Below are 17,148 nucleotides of genomic sequence, written 5' to 3'. Positions count from 1 at the left end.
CACCACTGCTGAGCCCGCTGCTGCAACTGCTGAAGCCTGCGTGCTGTGGGGCCCCTGAGCTGCGATCCACGAGCCCCTGTGTGGCAACTACTGAAGCCTGAGCACCTCAGAGCCCGCAAGCCACGACTGCCGTAACTGCTGCGCTGTGACTACTGACGCCCACGGGCCTGGGGCCTGGGCTCCGCAACGAGAGAAACCGCTGCAATAAGAAGCCCACCCACCGCAACGCAGAGGAGTCCCCGCTCGCCCCAGAGGAAAGCCCACGCAGCAACGAAGGCCCAGCCTACACAAATAAAATAAACGTTAAGACTGGGCAAGGCGTCTCAACCAAGAAGAGGAAGAGATGGCAAATAAGCACGTGGGGGAGAAAATGGCCAAAGTGATTGGTCACGTGATCCAGGAAAGGTGCAACCACAACTACAGGCCTGTTGGAACGACTGCAACTGCCGGTGTGGCCAACGAACACCTCCTGCTGGGGCGCTCATGTGTGTTGCTGACGGGGATGCAGACATCTGGCCACTCTGGAAATCAGTCTGGTAATTCCTTATAAAGTTCAACACACACTTACCACACAATCCCACAATCCCAGTCAGAGGTATTTTCCCTGGTAAGCGAAAGTTCAGTCCACTTGAACCAGCATGCCAATGTTCGTAGCAGCTTTGTTTTTTGATTTATAATGTTTTATTTTAGTCTGTGTAGAACCAGAAGTGCTGCTACTTGAACACATCATGGTTTGGATTATTGCACACGACAGTTGTACTGAAAGTAGAGGCATCTCCAAGTTACAGACTGTCTGAAGCTGCTTTCTTCTTTTTAAATTAATTCTCATTGGCATATAGTTGCTTTACAAAGTTGCGTCAGTTTATTTATTTTTCCATTTATTTTTATTAGTTGGAGGCTAATTGCTTTACAGTATTGTAGTGGTTTTTGCCATACATTGACATGAATCAGCCATGGATTTACATGTGTTCCCCTTCCCGATCCCCCCTCCCGCCTCCCTCCCCATCCGATCCCTCTGGGTCTTCCCAGTGCACCAGGCCCGAGCATTTGTCTCATGCATCCAACCTGGGCTGGTGATCTGTTTCACCCTGGATAATATACATGTTTCGATGCTGTTCTCTCAGAACATCCCACCCTCGCCTTCTCCCACAGAGTCTAAAAGTCTGTTCTGTACATCTGTGTCTCTTTTTCTGTTTCGCATATTGGGTTATCGTTACCATCTTTTTAAATTCCATATATATGCATTAGTATACTGCATTGGTCTTTATCTTTCTGGCTTACTTCACTCTGTATAATGGGCTCCAGTTTCATCCATCTCATTAGAACTGATTCAAATGAATTCTTTTTAACAGCTGAGTAATATTCCATTGTGTATATGTACCACAGCTTCCTTATCCATTCGTCTGCTGATGGGCATCTAGGTTGCTTCCATGTCCTGGCAGTTGTGTCCGCTTCCATCATACAGCAAAGTGAACCAGCCGTCCATATACATATTGGTGGTTGTTGCCGTTGTTTGGCTCAGTCGTGTCTGACTCTCTGTGGCCCCCTGGACTGCAGCCCGCCAGGCTCCTCTATTCATGGGCATCTCAGGCAAGAGTACTGGAGTGGGTCGGCATTTTCTCCTGCAGTCCAGGGATTTAAACCAAGTCTCCTGCATTGGCTGGCAGATTCTTTACCACTGAGCCACTTGGGAAGCCCACATATATATGTATGTGTGTGTGTGTACATAAATATTCCCTCTCTTTTGGATTTCCTTCCCATTAGGTGCCTACAGCGCACTGAGTAGTTTCCCTGAGCTATATTGTAGGTAAAAGCAGCTTTATTTATAGTGGCCAAAAATTGGGAGCAACCCAGATGTCCTCCAGTGAGTGGTAGGATGGGTGGACACCTGCCCCACAGTAAACGGGACTGTGGGGAATGCTCGCCCTGACTCAGATGAACGGCGAACACATCACACCGAGAATCCGGGCTCAAGAGTCATGGAGTGATGTCACGTATGAAATTCTGGAAGAGGCAAGACTGCAGTTGCAGAAAGCAGACTGGGGCTGCCAGGTGTGGGGCGGGGGATCGGAAGCTGCTGGCAGAGGGAAACACTGGAAGGGATGGGCGTGCTCTAGGGCCCCGTTGTGGTGGTGATGCAACCGTGGCTTTTGTCAAACTCATCGAATCATACACGTAACACAGTTTTACTGCATGTGAATTTTATTTGGCTAAAGCTGACTGGCACAAATGGGATCTACCCAAGGAGCTGAGGGCCAGGTGGGGAGAGAAAGCCTATGTCCTCTGCCTGTTTTCAGCATTCCCTGGCTGTGGGCAGGCAAGTGGCAGAAGGCTTCCTGGAGGAGGCGGGCTTGAGCTGTCTGAGGACCTGAGTGCAGAGCAGAAGACAAGGATACCCAGCTGTCACTGGGTCTTCCCGCGTCTACTGCATGGGGTCAGGGCAGATACTGTGGGTTCACAGCACCCACAGCCCACGCACAGGCCCTCAGGAGGATGATCTGGAATGAGCAGGCTTGCTCACTCAGCTCCATGAGAGGCAGAGGGCAGTGGACCAGCCGTGGCAGGAGGGCAGGGTGTAGGACTCAGGCTGCAGCAGCTCCCCCAGGAGGGGGTCCGGGGGCCACACGGGACGTCTGGCTGGCCGTGACGGCAGCAGGGGGTCTCTCTCGCCTGCCCGCCATCCTGCCCACTTGCGTCCCAGGGGCAGAGGCTCCAGCTCCACGGCGCCGGCACTTGCTTTCTGAGGTCAAGTGCAGATGGACTCATCATTCACTCATTCCACGTGGCCTGAGACTCATGGCCACAGGGATTAAAGACAGTGTGGCAGCCCCTGGACACAGAATCACACAAGTAGATAATTAGAAGACCTGGCGGCACAAATGAGCTGGGGAGACGCTCCCAGCCCTGAGTCACCAAGTCACCCCCATGGAGGTATGTGATGCTGGGTGTGAGCGAAGCCCCCAAGGAGGGTGTGCAGCGCTGAAGACAGGCCAGAGGGACGCGGAGAGATGGGCCCCTGGGCGGGCCTGCGAAGCCAGAGGAGGGGGGGCAGTGGACCCAGGGCGGGCGGAGGGGACGCAGGGGGCAGAGGGGGTGGAGGGCGGGTGGGACCATGTGCTCTCAGGCTCCCTGGGGAAGATGATGCTTATGGGAGTCTTAATTACCAAGGAGCGTGTGCTCATGGAGAGCATTTCTACACAAGTGTCGTGCTTCTTTTGTTAAATGTATTCTTAAGTATTTTATTCTTGATTATGTTATTATAAGTGTAAGTGTTTTCATAATTTCGTTTTCAGATTGCTCTTGCTAATATATAGAGATGCACACGATTCTTGCACTGCCTCTTGTTAATCTGCCAACCTTGCTAGTTCTGGTAGCTTTTAGTAGATTCCTTACATTCCTTATATTCAAGCTCAGGCTGTCTGCATACAGAGACAGCCCTACTCCTTCTATTCCAACCTGGATGCCTTTATTTCTTTTTCTTGCCTTATTACCCTGTCCCAAACCTCCTGGAGAGTGTTGAATAAAAGTGGAGGTGAGCAGACATCTGTATCTTGTTCCTAATGTCAGGAGGAAAGCATCTAGTCTTCTGTTGCTAATATAGTGTGAGCTGTGGGATTTTCCTAAATACCCTTTATCAAGTGGAGGAAGTTCACTTCAATTCCGAATTTGTTAAATGTTTTTATCATGCAAGGGTGTTACATTTGGTCAAATGCTTTTTCTAAGTCTGTTGAGGTGGTGTGGCTTTCTAAAATCCAATTGATGTGGTGTATGACATTAATTGATTTTCAAACACCAAAGCAACTTTGCGTTCCTGTGATCAATACCACTTGGTCATGGTACGTAGTGTTGATGGATTCAGTCTGCTAACATTTCGTTGAGGATTTTTGTGTCTATATGTGTAGGGTATACTGGTCGGAAGCTTTCTTTTCTTGTGGTGTCTATATCTGGCTTTGCTATCAGGGTGGTTCTGGCCTCGTAGAACGACTTGGGAAGTGTTCTGCCCTCTTCTTGGAAGGGTTTGTGAAGGATTAGAGTTAATTCTTCATTCATGTTTGGTCAGATTCACCAGAGAAGCCATCTGGGCAAGGGTTTGTCCTTGTGGGAATCTAAATTGTTAATTCGATCTCTTTACTTGTGGTAAGTCTATTTGGATTTTCCATTTCTTTTGGAGTTAGTTTTAGTTGTCTGTGTCTTTCCAGGAACGCGCCCGTCTCCCCTAAGTTGTCTAGTTGGTTGGAGCACACGTATATTCACTTGAGTCCTTTGCTGTCTGGGTCTTCCCCTCGGCCTCTCAGGGGCTGAGATTGGAAAGTCAGGTCCTGTCCCCCCTCTGCTCGTACCTTCCATGGCTTCTCATACCCCCAGGCCTCCTCTCCCACCAGCTGGCCCACCTCACCCTGGCTCCTCGCCCGGTACCTGGGTACCAGGCCCATTTGTCCCCACAGCCTGGAAGGGCCTGCATGTTCTTCATCAAGTGTCAGCGGATTTGTTTGCCAGGATGGCTGTAACAAGTCCCACAAACAGGCCGGCTTAAACAGCAAACGTTCACTGTCTCCAGCCCTGGAGCTGGAATCCCAGACCCAGGTGTGGGCAGGCCTGGGCCTCCTGAGGCCCCCTCCTGGGCGTGCAGACGGGGAGTCTCCTCCCGTGTCCTCACAGGGTCGTCTTCTGAGTGTGTTTGAGCCCTGACCACCTGGGGCTGATCCTCCTGAGGCCCCTCTCCTGGGCGTGCAGACGGCGGGCTGTCTCCTCCCGTGTCCTCACAGGGTCGTCATTCTGAGTGTGTCGTGTCCTGACCTCCTCTTCCTGTAAGGACTCCAGGCTGGGGGATTAGGGCCCACTCTAGTGACCTCACTTTGCCTTGTTTAGTTGCTAAGTGATGTCCAACTCTAGTGAGCCCATGGCCTGTAGCCCATTTTGCCTTGATCACCTCTTTAAAGGCCCAGCTCCAGACATAGCTGCAGTCTGAAGTTCCAGGGATTAAACACATGAATCTGGGGAACAGGATTCAGCCCGTAACCTTCAGTTCTCCCTAGGCCTGACACGGCCTTGCCTCTAGAAACGGGCAACGTTTCCTTCCAAAGACACCACATCCCTCTCCCCTGCTCACCCCTCCCCTGCTCACCCCTCCCCTGCTCACCCCTCTCCTGTTCACCCCTCTCCCCTGCTCAACCCTCCCCTGCTCACCCCTCCCCTGCTCAACCCTCCCCTGCTCACCCCTCTCCCCTGCTCACCCCTCTCCCCTGCTCAACCCTCCCCTGCTCACCCCTCTCCCCTGCTCACCCCTCTCCCCTGCTCAACCCTCCCCTGCTCACCCCTCTCCCCTGCTTACCCCTCCCCTGTTCACCCCTCTCCCCTGCTTACCCCTCCCCTGTTCACCCCTCTCCCCTGCTCACCCCTCTCCCCTGCTCAACCCTCCCCTGCTCACCCCTCTCCCCTGCTCACCCCTCTCCCCTGCTCAACCCTCCCCTGCTCACCCCTCTCCCCTGCTCACCCCTCTCCCCTGCTCAACCCTCCCCTGTTCACCCCTCTCCCCTGCTTACCCCTCCCCTGTTCACCCCTCTCCCCTGCTCACCCCTCTCCCCTGCTCACCCCTCTCCCCTGCTCAACCCTCTCCCCTGCTCAACCCTCCCCTGCTCACCCCTCCCCTGCTCACCCCTCCCCTGCTCACTCCTCCCCTGTTCACCCCTCTCCCCTGCTCACCCCTCTCCCCTGCTCGTCATTTCCTTGTCCACAGCAGGTATCATCTCCTGAGGTCCATCCTACATTACCTTTGGCTCATCCCCTGCTGTGGAGCTCAGCCCTGTGAGGCAGGATCCTTGTTTTGTTTCTGGATGAATCTTGGGAGCCAGAGCCCTGCCTGGCACAAGGTTGGTGCTCAGCCAATGAACCGCTTCCCTCCCTACAGGTCCTTGAGTAGCATGAGCTCCAGGGGCTGCAACAGGCGCAGGCATCGTAACGGTGAGTGCTTCCCGGGTCTCCCCGGGACAGAAGCCGCAGCTCTCTGCATCCTCTCTGTCTCTCTCTAATTGCCTTCCCTGCTCTCTCCCGGAGACCCCAGGAGCAGGTGGTGTGGTTCCAGTCTGAAGGCAGGAGCAGACTGATGTCCCAGCTCACATAGTCGGGCAGGAGGGATTCTCTCTTACCTGGGGAGGCTCAGCCTTCTGGGCTATTCAGGCCTTCAACTGATTGGATGAGGCCCACCCACCATTGGAAGAACCATCTGCTTTACAGAGTCCACCAATTCAGATGTTCCTCTTATCCAGACACACCAAGACTCTTTGGACATATATATGTATATTTAAATTGTTAATTGGATGGTAATGACTGGTGTTGGTTTCCGCCATACATGAACATGAATAAGCCATAGGCGTACATGTGTCCCCTCCCTCTAGAACCTCCCTCCCGCCCCCCACCCATCCCACCCCTCTAGGTTGTCACAGAGCATTGGGCTTGAGCTCCCTGCATCACACGCAAATTCCCACAGGCTACCCTTTGTCCATATGGTGACGCACTGCGTGTGTTTCCACGCTGCTCTCTCAGCTCACCCCACCCTCTGCTTCCCTCACAGTGACCACAAGCCTGTCCTTTATCTGTGTCTCCTCACTGCCCGGCAAATGGGCCCATCAGCACCATCTTTCTAGATGCCACAAATACGTATTAATACACGGTATTTGCTTTTCTCTTCCTGACTAGTAGGCTCTGGGTTCATCCACCTCATTAGCACTGACTCAAACACCCAGACTCTTGTTTGACCAAATGTCTGGGCCCCCAGTGGTCCAAATGAGTTGACATGTAAAATCCATGCTCACACTGTGTCTTCACTTACAAACAAGGATGCTGGTCTGGCCCATCTGCACGCGTGTGTTTGACCTGCCTCTCTGATCACTTTCCTGCAGTGAATTTCCCAGCAGAGGGTGGTCAGGGCACCGGGTGCTGCGTTCTATACACCTTCTCTCCAGCCCTCCCGCACACGGCCCTCGCTCTAGAACAGGTGTGATGATTTCCTGGGCTCTCCTGCTCACCCCCCCGCCATTCAAACCATCATGAACCACCTTCGTCTGTCCGCCCCCGCGGAACAGGGTCATGTGTTGACACCTGGCAGCTCTGGTACCTGGCAGCCGCCCTCTTCACTTGCAGGACGGTTCCGGTCACTGGCGAGGCTAGAGGTTTTCTCTCCTGCCTTTGGTCACCATTTGCATTTTTCTTTTCTGAATGACTTCTTCCTGTGTTTGCCTGCTTTTCTTTCGAGGTGTTCGGCTTCGACTCACTGGTTTGCGAGAGCCCTTTCAGTGTTGAAGACATTAGCATTCCCTGGCGCGCTTGCTGCAAGTGTTTTTTCCGGGCTCATTCTTTGACTCTCAGTCGTGATTACAGTGTTTGGTGGGCTAAGTGCATTGTCGATGTCCGTGTCGTTGGGTCTTGTCATCTCCCCTCCACAGCTCCAGCGAGGCAGAGGCCTCTGTTAGGGCCCCCCCGCTGTCACTGGCCTCACCTCTGAGCCGTATCTGTTGGTGCTCTGCAACAGCGGCCTTGGCTCAGGAGGCCTGTCTGCCCACTTGGGGCCAACTGGGGTCCCCCTCCTCATCATTTGGGACTGGGATCCAGAGGTGCCTGCCACGCGTTGCTGCCCGTTCCTCCTGAGGACACAGAAGCCTGGGGGCTGTGAGCGTGGGGTGGCCCCTAGGGACCCTGAGATGCAGGAACCGTCAGATTACCGAGAGGGAGGCGGGAGAGAGGGTGGCAGAGGTGAGCAGGCTGGACGGGGGGACACAAGCTATCGGGATGGAGAGAGCACCCTGGGCCTGGAAGGTTCCCCAGGCCTGGAGGCCAGTCTGGGACCCTGGGCATTTCTAGCTTGTTAGCTGGGTGGTCATTGGCCCCCACAGAGCCTTGGTCAAGCCCCACAGGGACGAGACGCCCACACTTGAGTGTGTCTGGCAGGCTTACCATCTGCTGTCCTCCAGGAAATAAAGGCCTTTGTGAGCAGGCAGGCCTCCCTAACTTATGCAACCCCCCAGCTTGTCCTAGGGGGACCCCAAGGGGCAGTTTTACTCTCTTCTGGCTGGGCTGGTCGCTAGTTCCTGAGGTCACCACTCTATCCCTCCACCCTTCTCCTCAGGGTGGGGAGGGACAGATGACAAGGTGGGGGGTTTGGAGCAGGTGACCCGGTGGCCCCCAGGGCCAGTCTCAGATGCCTCCCTGCCTGTGCCATGCTGGGATACACCCAGGTTCCCAGTGTTTGGCCCTTGGAGCTGGTTCTCAGAGGGAGCTGGGTGGAGGGCCTTGTTTCCAAGCCGGCTCTCCCCACACTGGCGCCTATTTTTGGAGCATTAATCCCATTCCTCGAGAGACTGCCCAGCTGTAGGCCCCTCCTCCCTCACTGGCAGGCAGGAGCCAGTGCACTAGGGTCAGTGCCACTGCTGACGAAGGGGCAGCAGGGCGGGCTGGAAATGACGCTTGTTAGACAAACAGTGAACGCGGGTGCTGGGCGGGGCCGTGTGTGCGTGTGTGTGTGAGTGTGTGAGCACATGTGTGTGTGCGTGTGTGAGAGAATGTATGCATGTGTGTGTGCATGTGTGTGTATGTGCATGTGTGCATGCATGTGCGCGCGCATGTGTCTGTGAGAGTGTGTGTGTGCGCGTGTGTGTGAGTTGTGAGCACGTGTGTGCATGTGTCTGTGAGAGTGCGCGTGTGTGTGAGCACATGTGTGCATGTGTGTGTGTGATAATGTGTGCATGTGCATGTGTGTGCATGTGTGTCCATGTGTGTGCATGTGCGTGTGTGTGCGTGCATGTGTCTGTGAGAGTGTGTGTGTGCATGCGTGTGTGAGTGTGTGAGCACATGTGTGCATGTGTGTGTGCATGCGTGTGTGAGAATGTGTGCATGTGCGTGTGTGTGCGTGTCTGTGTGTGCATGTGTCTGTGAGAGTGTGTGTGTGCGTGTGTGTGTGAGTGTGTGAGCACATGTGTGCATGTGTGTGTGATAATGTGTGCATGTGCATGTGTGTGCATGTGTGTCCACGTGTGTGCATGTGCGTGTGTGTGCGCGTGTGTGTGTGGAGGGGCAGGGCCTGCGCATTTCTCCTCCCTCGTTTCCCCTCGAGCTGACCACCAAGAGTTGATATAAAAGAAACATGCCCAGGCGCCAGCACAGAAAACGCTCCACGGAGTCCCCACCTGACTGACACGGGCAAATCCAGACTTAATGACGCCTACACTGGGCGAATTGCAGCTTAATATTTGATGCATCTTCAGTGAGACTGTCCTTGTATTTACTTGCTTAACAACACAGGGCCCCGGAGACCCTGGAGAGGTCCCGGCCCTGGAAGTGCTGCAGGGGACGGGGAGGTGCCTCAGCCCGCCTTCCCATTCTGTCTGCTCCTGGCTTGCAGTGAGACCATTTATTTATGTTTTCAATTTGGTTTTTATTATTATTTGTTTTTTCAGATTTAGGAGAAGTACATCAAACATCCTCACGGCCCCAGAAGCCAGTCAGATAGATGTCTGCGAAGTGCAAGTAAAGTGTCTCCCTCAGATGGAAGCTGAAGAAAAATATCTAATAATTATGTTGAATGTTAATAATTAAAGTTAATATAACTCAGTGGATTGAGTCCATATTTCTTGGAGTGTGCGCGTCTCATCGCTAGGCAAGCCTGTGCATCAATTCTTTGCACGCAAATAGCTGGCAGATTTGCATTTTTGCAGTTATAGTGTTTCCCACAAAATTGGCCTTTAATACAGGATTTTTCTCTTGTTTTCTCAGGACCCCTTCGACACAATCGGCCACTTGGTCTGGACCTGACCCGATTCCTGAGTCCCGTGTGAGGTCGTGAGGCAACCTGTGGTTGACCTTGGTTATCCGTGGGCTCCATCCTGTTGGGCGCTTGTGGGAGAATCTCGTCACCAGCGATCTGGGAAGCAGCCCCCTGCAGGGAGAGCCCGTGTGGGGAGCCACAGGCCTGGGTGAGTACTTGGAAGCCTCTTTGGTTGCCAGAAGGTGGAGCCTTTCAGGGTTGGGTGCAGCTGCTGGAGACCTGTGTAGATTGCCCAAGACCACGTTCTCGGGCCACACCTCTGCCCTGGCCAGGCCCCAGGAGCACAGTAGCTTGGACGGGAGCTGGCCAGGGCTGCCCCTCCCGGGAGGGGCCTCGACCCACCGCCGAGGGAGGCGGGGTCCGGCCCAGCGGCTGCAGGCACCGTGATGGGACAACACCTTGCGGCCCCGCAGGGGCCCGGGGCCGAGTCCTTCGCTCCCTCCCCACAGCCGTGTGCTCCTGGGCTCTGGTCAGCACTGGCCACCTGTGGAGGCCACCTTTGGGTAGCTGAGCATCCCTGAGCCCCCAGAGCATCCAGCCCCTCCAGCCCGACCGCCAGGGCAGACCCCAGGGAGCTTACCGCTGCCGAGGTCATCAGCCCCTGCTCTGCTGCCCACCCCCGCCGAAGTGCGGGGCAGCCGTGTCCCCTGCAGCGTGCCCTGTGCTCAGAGCTCTGTGGGCCCGTGGCTCCACCCAGCCCCGGCGTGTGGCCCCGTCCCCTGCTCCCCCTGCCTCCCGCTCTGGGTCTGTCTCAGCCTCCTGACTGTGCCCCATTGACCACCTGCCCCACCCCCTCACGGGGTGTTGGGGGGGCCTCTGGGCCCCAGTCTCCTGGCCCCTCCAGTACTGGTCCCCGGCCCACAGCACCCCCTCCGTCCAGTGAAGAGTGCAGCCTGACCGGGTTCCGAGTTCCCCGATGGGCTGGTCCCTCATCGCACTGCACCCAGGGCCTGCCCGGCAGCTTTGGCTCCTCCTCCCATCACTGGTCCCTGACAATGACCCTGGCCCTTCCGACCCCCACCTGGGTGCCTCTGTGAATGGACGAGTGGCCAGGTTAGAGGGCGCAGGAGGGAACAACCATCCAGGTGAGCAGCATGTCTCAGGCCTGGCCTGAGAAGGCCCTCTCCCTGGAAGGGTCTGGCCTGAGCAAGGCTGGGTGCCCAGCTGGAGAGGCCTGCTGCCCCTCTGAGGCCTCAACCACATCCTGAGATGTTCCCACCTCAGGAACAGGAAGGGGTCCGGTTGTGCCGCCGTCTGCCTCCCTACTGTGGCCTGGCATGTGTCCCCCAGGGTCCCAGCTTGAAGCCTAAACCTCAGCGCCTCCGGCGTGGCTGTATTTGGAGGCACAACCCCTTAAAGGGGCGACGTAAATGACTGAGGTACACCGGGGTGGGTCCTGATCCCACAGGACTGGGTCCTTATAAGAAGAAGCCGTCAGGACGCGGACACACGCAGAGGGATGGCCCTGTGAGCACACGGGGAGGGGACAGCCGTCTGCACACCCAGGAGGGGGGCCCAGGAGGACCTCCCTGCCCACACCAGGACGTGGGATTCCAGCCTCCAGTCAGGAGACAGTGAACGACTTCGAGGCCTGTGTTCGGACGTTGTTAGGGCAGCCCCGGCACACTCGCCGCCATGCCCACCACCGTTTCCCCCGCTGCTCCCTGACCTGAGCGGGCTTTCGAGGACGGCAGAGCCCGGCCTCCGGGGTGGGCTGTGCTCAGCAGCACCACTGGCCGGGCCAGGCCCTGTGTAGACGGAACCTGATCCAGGCCCTCGCTCCCGCCACCACCGAACACGAGGCGTGCCTCCATGGGAGCGGCCCAAAAGCCGACGCGGCCGTGAGACTTGGTTTGGCCAACGGGACGCAGTTACCAGTGACAGCTTGCTGTCCGGCCAGGCCCCGGGGCCCTGTGAGCTCCAGCCATCGCCGTGAGCACGGTCACAAGGGCCTCACCAGAGGGGACACAGCGCTTGGACCCCAAGCACAGCCGCGAGCCACGGCCCTGACCCCTCCACGCCCTCCTCAGCTCTGTGGCCTGCCTCAGGCTCCTTGTGAATGCCCAGCTCGGGGCTGGTTCTCAGGAGGACTTTGCAGCGATGAGGAACGGATAGGGAGTGGTCCCCCAGGGTGGTATGAGTGGGGGCACCCCCCTGTATGTACCCCAAACCTGAATGTGAACCCGAGCCTGCATCGGTACCCTCCCTGTCACAGTCCTCGCCCTCCAGGGCTGCTGGCCCAGCTGCCCCCGTGTGGGCAGACCTGCAGATGCCCCCCTGGGGCCTCAAGTCCCGGTGTCAGCCCCAAGGCCTCTTCTCCCTGGACAGAGCTCCCCAGCCGACGGCAACTAGAGCAAAGAGGGCCTGACCTGTGCACAACAGACATCAACGCGGGCAGAGAGGAAGCTGAGACATTCCGTTTTCATTAGAATTCCTCAAATGCAGGGCAGATAACCATGTTTCCTAATGGCCAGTACCCACCCCTGAGGCCAAGGCGGTGTGTCCACAGATAATTGACCTGCTGGTGTGAGGGGGGCAGGGAGGCACCTGGTGAACGGAGGGCCCTGAAGGGCCAGGAGCTGCCATGTGGCAGCCGCGTGCTCCCGGCTCCTCACCTTCCCGCTGTTAGAACCGCAGCGGGGGGCACCTGTGAGGGGCCTCTCTCTACCGCCCACTCCAGATGAAGCATCTGCGGCGGTGACTTTTCCTGCTTCGTGACACACGACCCCTGGATGGGCCGCCCTCTCTGCGGATCCCAGGGGCCCCTCCACTGCCCACCTGTTGCCCCCTCCAGCCGAGATGGGCCGGTGGCTGTGGGGTCAGGCACCCTCCCCGCCTCAGCCCTACACCCGGCACTGGGCACTGAGATGCGTGTCTGCGGCCACACCAGGTCACATCCTGGGGACACCGTGCGTGCACAAGAGCATCGCCCAGCCTCGGGAATGGCTGCCCGTGGCCACTTCTCCGGAAGCTGGTGGAGCTTCCCGGGTGCAGCGTCTGTCTGAACAGAGAGGCCGAGGCCGAGGGTGCGCCCTGAAGCAAGCGAGCATCAGCGGGAGAGGGGACCTGGGGGAGGAGCCAGAGGGTTCCTCCTCACCAGCAGCATCCCAGGAGAAAGGGTGTTGCTGATCTTGACACCTGTCTCACCGCTAGGTCTGCCCCTTCCCGCCCCGCCCCGGCCCCGGCCCCGGCCCCGGCCCCGGCCCCCTGACCCTCCCCTCCCCCTCCCCCGCCCCGCCCCTCCCCGCCTCCTGCCCCACACCCGCCCCCTGCCCCGCCCCGCCCCACTCCGGCCCCGGACCCGCCCCACCCCGGCCGGCCCCGCCCCCAGCCCCGCCTTGGCCGGCCCCGCCCCGCCCCTGCCCCACCCCCGGCCCCGCCCAAGCCCCTTCCCCGGCCCCGCCCCGGCCCCACCCCCGGTCCATGCCCCGCCCCGGCCCCGGCTCCGCCCCAGGCCAGTCCCACCCCGGCCCCGCCCCCAGCCCCACATCACCTGTTGGTTGCGTCCCTTGTCATTAATGCCTCCTGGGACTCTGTTTCCATAAAATGGGTTAATTCTCAACAGGGCTACACACTGAGCCGGCAGAGTATGATGTGTGCGGTGGTCAGCCACCAGGCAGCTGGAATTGTGGTCAGCGGTCAAAGACTCAGTCTGCGGATTAATTGAACATTCTTATTCACCGAAGGTCACCCAGAAAAAGAAAATGAAACTGTTTCCCAAGCAATGATAGAAAACACTTTCCCTAAAGTCGGGTTTCCTGCCTGGCGAGAATGGCCAGGGGCCAGGATGGACTGTTTGGGGTTTTTTGCTTGTTTTTAAAAATTTCTTCTTTATTCATTTTTGGCAGTGCTGGGTCTTCACTGCTGCACAATCTTTTCTCCAGTTGCAACGAGCGGGGACTACTTCTAGCTGCGGTGTGCGGACTTCTCCGTGCAGTGGCTTCTCTAGCTGCAAAGCACAGGCTCTGGAACACGGGCTTCAGCAGTTGTGGCTCCCGGGCTTGGTTGCTCTGAGGCATGTGGAATCTTCCCAGATCAGGGATCGAACCTGTGTTTCCTGCACTGGCAGGTAGATTCTTTACCACTGAGCCACCAGGAAAGCCCTCCTCTATTAGTTCCTAGTTGGTCTATTTATTTATTTGGGCTGTGCTGGGTCTTCACTGCCATGCACAGGCTTCTCTCATTGTGGAGAGTGGGCCCGGCAGTTGCAGCACTCAGGCTTAGTTGCCCCACGGAACGTGGGATCTCAGTTCTCTGATCAGAGATCAAAACCCACCTCCCCTGCCTTCCAAGGCAGATTCCTAACCACTGGGCCACCAGGGAAGTCCTTAATTGGTCAGTTTTAGGTATTACTCACTAATTTCCATTATGCTAGATGAGAAGCCTGTGTATCACTGACTGGATGGACATGAGTTTGAGCAAGCTCCAGGAGTTGGTGATGGACAGGGAAGCCTGGCAAGCTGCAGTCCAGGGGGTCACAGAGTCGGACACGACTGAGAGAATGAACTGACTGAGATGAGGATTAGCTCTAACTCCTTACCTGTCCTCACCTGTCCTTCCCTGCATGCTCAATATACACAGTACCTCTACATTTGATTCAACGGTCAATATTTACACTATTGTACCTAGATATCACCCACCCCAGTAGACAAACAGTGTAGTTTCATTTCCTTCCCTTTGCAGCCTATCATTTTTCCTGGAGTTTGTTATTGCCGCACAGTCCACTTGCATCAATAACTGTGTTTTCATCTTTAATTCTTTCCAGTTTCTCTGCCCTACCTTAGAGCTGTCTACTGCTACTGTACCAAACTGCCACAAACTTAGTGGGGAATGCCTTGAAGTGTTCACTTCATGACCAGTGAAGTTTCTAGAAGCATCCCTGTGTGTCCAATTGGACCAGGTCCTGCCAGAGTAGACAGAGGCCCTCCCAAGGCCACAGTGCTGGGCCAAGGGCTGAGCACAGCAGGGAGGGGTGTCCAGGGAGGGGAGACCATGCCCAGCCGGAAGGAGGTGTGGCGGCAGCAGGTGGCACCTGGCAGATAGGTGACATTAAGGGCAAAGGCAGAGAACCAGGACCTGCTTCGCCCGAGATCTGCCTCCTCGGCCACACCCTCCACAGAGGGCAGGACCATCTGCCTCTGTGCTCCGTTCTGCCCCAGCGCCCCTCAGACCAGTGACTGCCCCAAGACTGACTAAGTTCTGGACGGAATGCCTGCCTTCACGGACCAGACATGTCTGGAGAAGGCCAGATTTGGGGGGAACCTGGGAAGAGAGGGGGATGTGCATTCCTGGGGGGAGGGGAGGGGTCCTCAGAGGTGGAGGGAAGAGGAGGCAGGGCTTGACGTCAGGGGTAGCCCGCACCGGAGGTGTGGCCAAGGGGAGGACTGTGGGCACTGATGGATGGAAGAAAATCTGATGGGCGCGGCCCCCAGGATGGCACGTGGGTAGGAGGGGGCTGGGTGTCAGGAGGGAAGGGTCAGCTGAGACAACCTAGGGTGAAGTGGGAGATGGCGGGGAAAGGGGCCACCAGAAGGTTCTAGAAGCCAGTGGGGCGCCAGCCCATGTTTGGGTCAGAGCTGGGTTGTCTGTCCACAGGGGCTCCAGGCAGGTGATTATCTAAACGGCTGTCCAGCCCAGCACCGGGTCAGTTCCCACGATCACTGATGGGCCCTGGCTGCCCCATAGGCCTGCGGGATGGGCGCTTACAGCCAGGGTCTCCGAGGAGGGAGGAGGGAAAAGACAACAAAGGCGGCAGCAGCCTGTCCCGGTCCGTCAGGCCAGATGGAGCAGGTGGGCCTCGGGGGCCTGGGCCTTTGTGCTTGGGGCCCAGTGACAGCCACAAATCATCCATCAGATTGAAGGCCCCATTGAAATTCTAATGGGAAGGGGGCCGGGAGGCAGGGACTTCCCGGCTGCCCTCCTGGCTGAGAGCTAGCCACTGCAGGGTCGCAAGGCCCCATGAGGACCACGCAGAAGTGCGGCCACTCCCCCAGGAGCGCGGGCCTTGGGTGGCCTTCCTGGGGACCCACAGGGAGGCAGCAAACCCCTCCCCCAGGGCCGCAGAGCCGTCCCTTCCCCGACACCTGCGGGCCGCTAGGAGGGCTGTGTGGTGGACAGTCGCAGGAGGCTGGGTTTTCAAAGGGGCTCCGGGGCAGCTGGCCTTTTGTCTGCATGAATTACAGATGCCCCCCTCCCCAAGTGGCAGGACACGGCTCGCCCTCAGGTGCCCCCCACTGGGGTGAGCCCAGCGGCCTCTCTGCCCTGGTGTCCACTCGCGAACTCCCCACCCCCTCATCCCCGCCTGGCATCGTGTGCCCAGGACTCCGTCTTGGTTTTCATTCAGCTCAGAACAAGGGTGGGGGAAGGGGTGCTGGAGACAGAACCCTCATACCCCAGCGTGTGTGTGCTGAGCAGGAGGGACCCCGAGGCTGGCAGGCCGGGACAGGTGGGTGACCGGAGGGGAGGGGTTGGGGGAGGAGTCCGGAGGGCGTGGCAAGGACCTGGAGTCTTGTTCCAAAGGCGTGTCCAACTAATCGCTCACCAGAGATACACAGTTCAGATCACGTCTACTCTTGCAGGACCTCCTCCAGCCGGGAGGGAGGCCACCAGCCCTGCACCCCCCTCTGAGGGTCCTGCCACCCCCAGATTCACCAAGAAATCATCCCGTCCAGCTCCGGCGAGGCAGGGTGTCCACGCCCCGCCCACCAGCACCGATCCACTGCTGGGAAGCTCAGTGCAGGACCCTTGGGCCGCTGCCGGTGTCTCGACCACAGATGGAGGTGGAGGAGGACCTGCAGGCTTGGGGCGACCAGAGCACAGGAGAACCTTCCAGATGCCAACTGGACATGGCTGCGATGCTGGATTTCACCTGATGTGTTTATCACCGTGACCTCAAAATAAGTGGCCCTTATGTTAAAAGAGAACGTGGTGGCTGCTGGTCTCTGTTCCCCTCCCAATACTGGAGTGGGGAGCCCTTCCCTTCTCCAGGGGATCTTCCCAATGCAGGGATCGAACCCAGGTCTCTTGCACTGCAGGCAGATTCTTTACCAGCTGAGCCACCGGGGAAGCCTCAAGTCTCTTATTATATCTTATTTTATGTGTGTTTATATATTTTTATTTACTTTTTTGGAAAGGTAAATTATGCATATATTTATATTGAAAAGCCTCACTCCCATCTTTGTCTTCCCTATTCATCCTGTTACCCCCATGGCCTCCCACTAGTGACTATTTTTATTAGTTTCTCCTATATTCTTCCAATGTTTCCTTATAAATATATCTATATATTTCTTTCCTTTTTTTTCTTTTCCCTTTTTTATTATTTTTTATTGAAG

The sequence above is a fragment of the Cervus elaphus genome, chromosome 2, assembly GCF_910594005.1.
Source record: "Cervus elaphus chromosome 2, mCerEla1.1, whole genome shotgun sequence".
Classification (NCBI taxonomy): Eukaryota; Metazoa; Chordata; class Mammalia; order Artiodactyla; family Cervidae; genus Cervus; species Cervus elaphus.
This window is presented reverse-complemented; position numbering follows the sequence as displayed.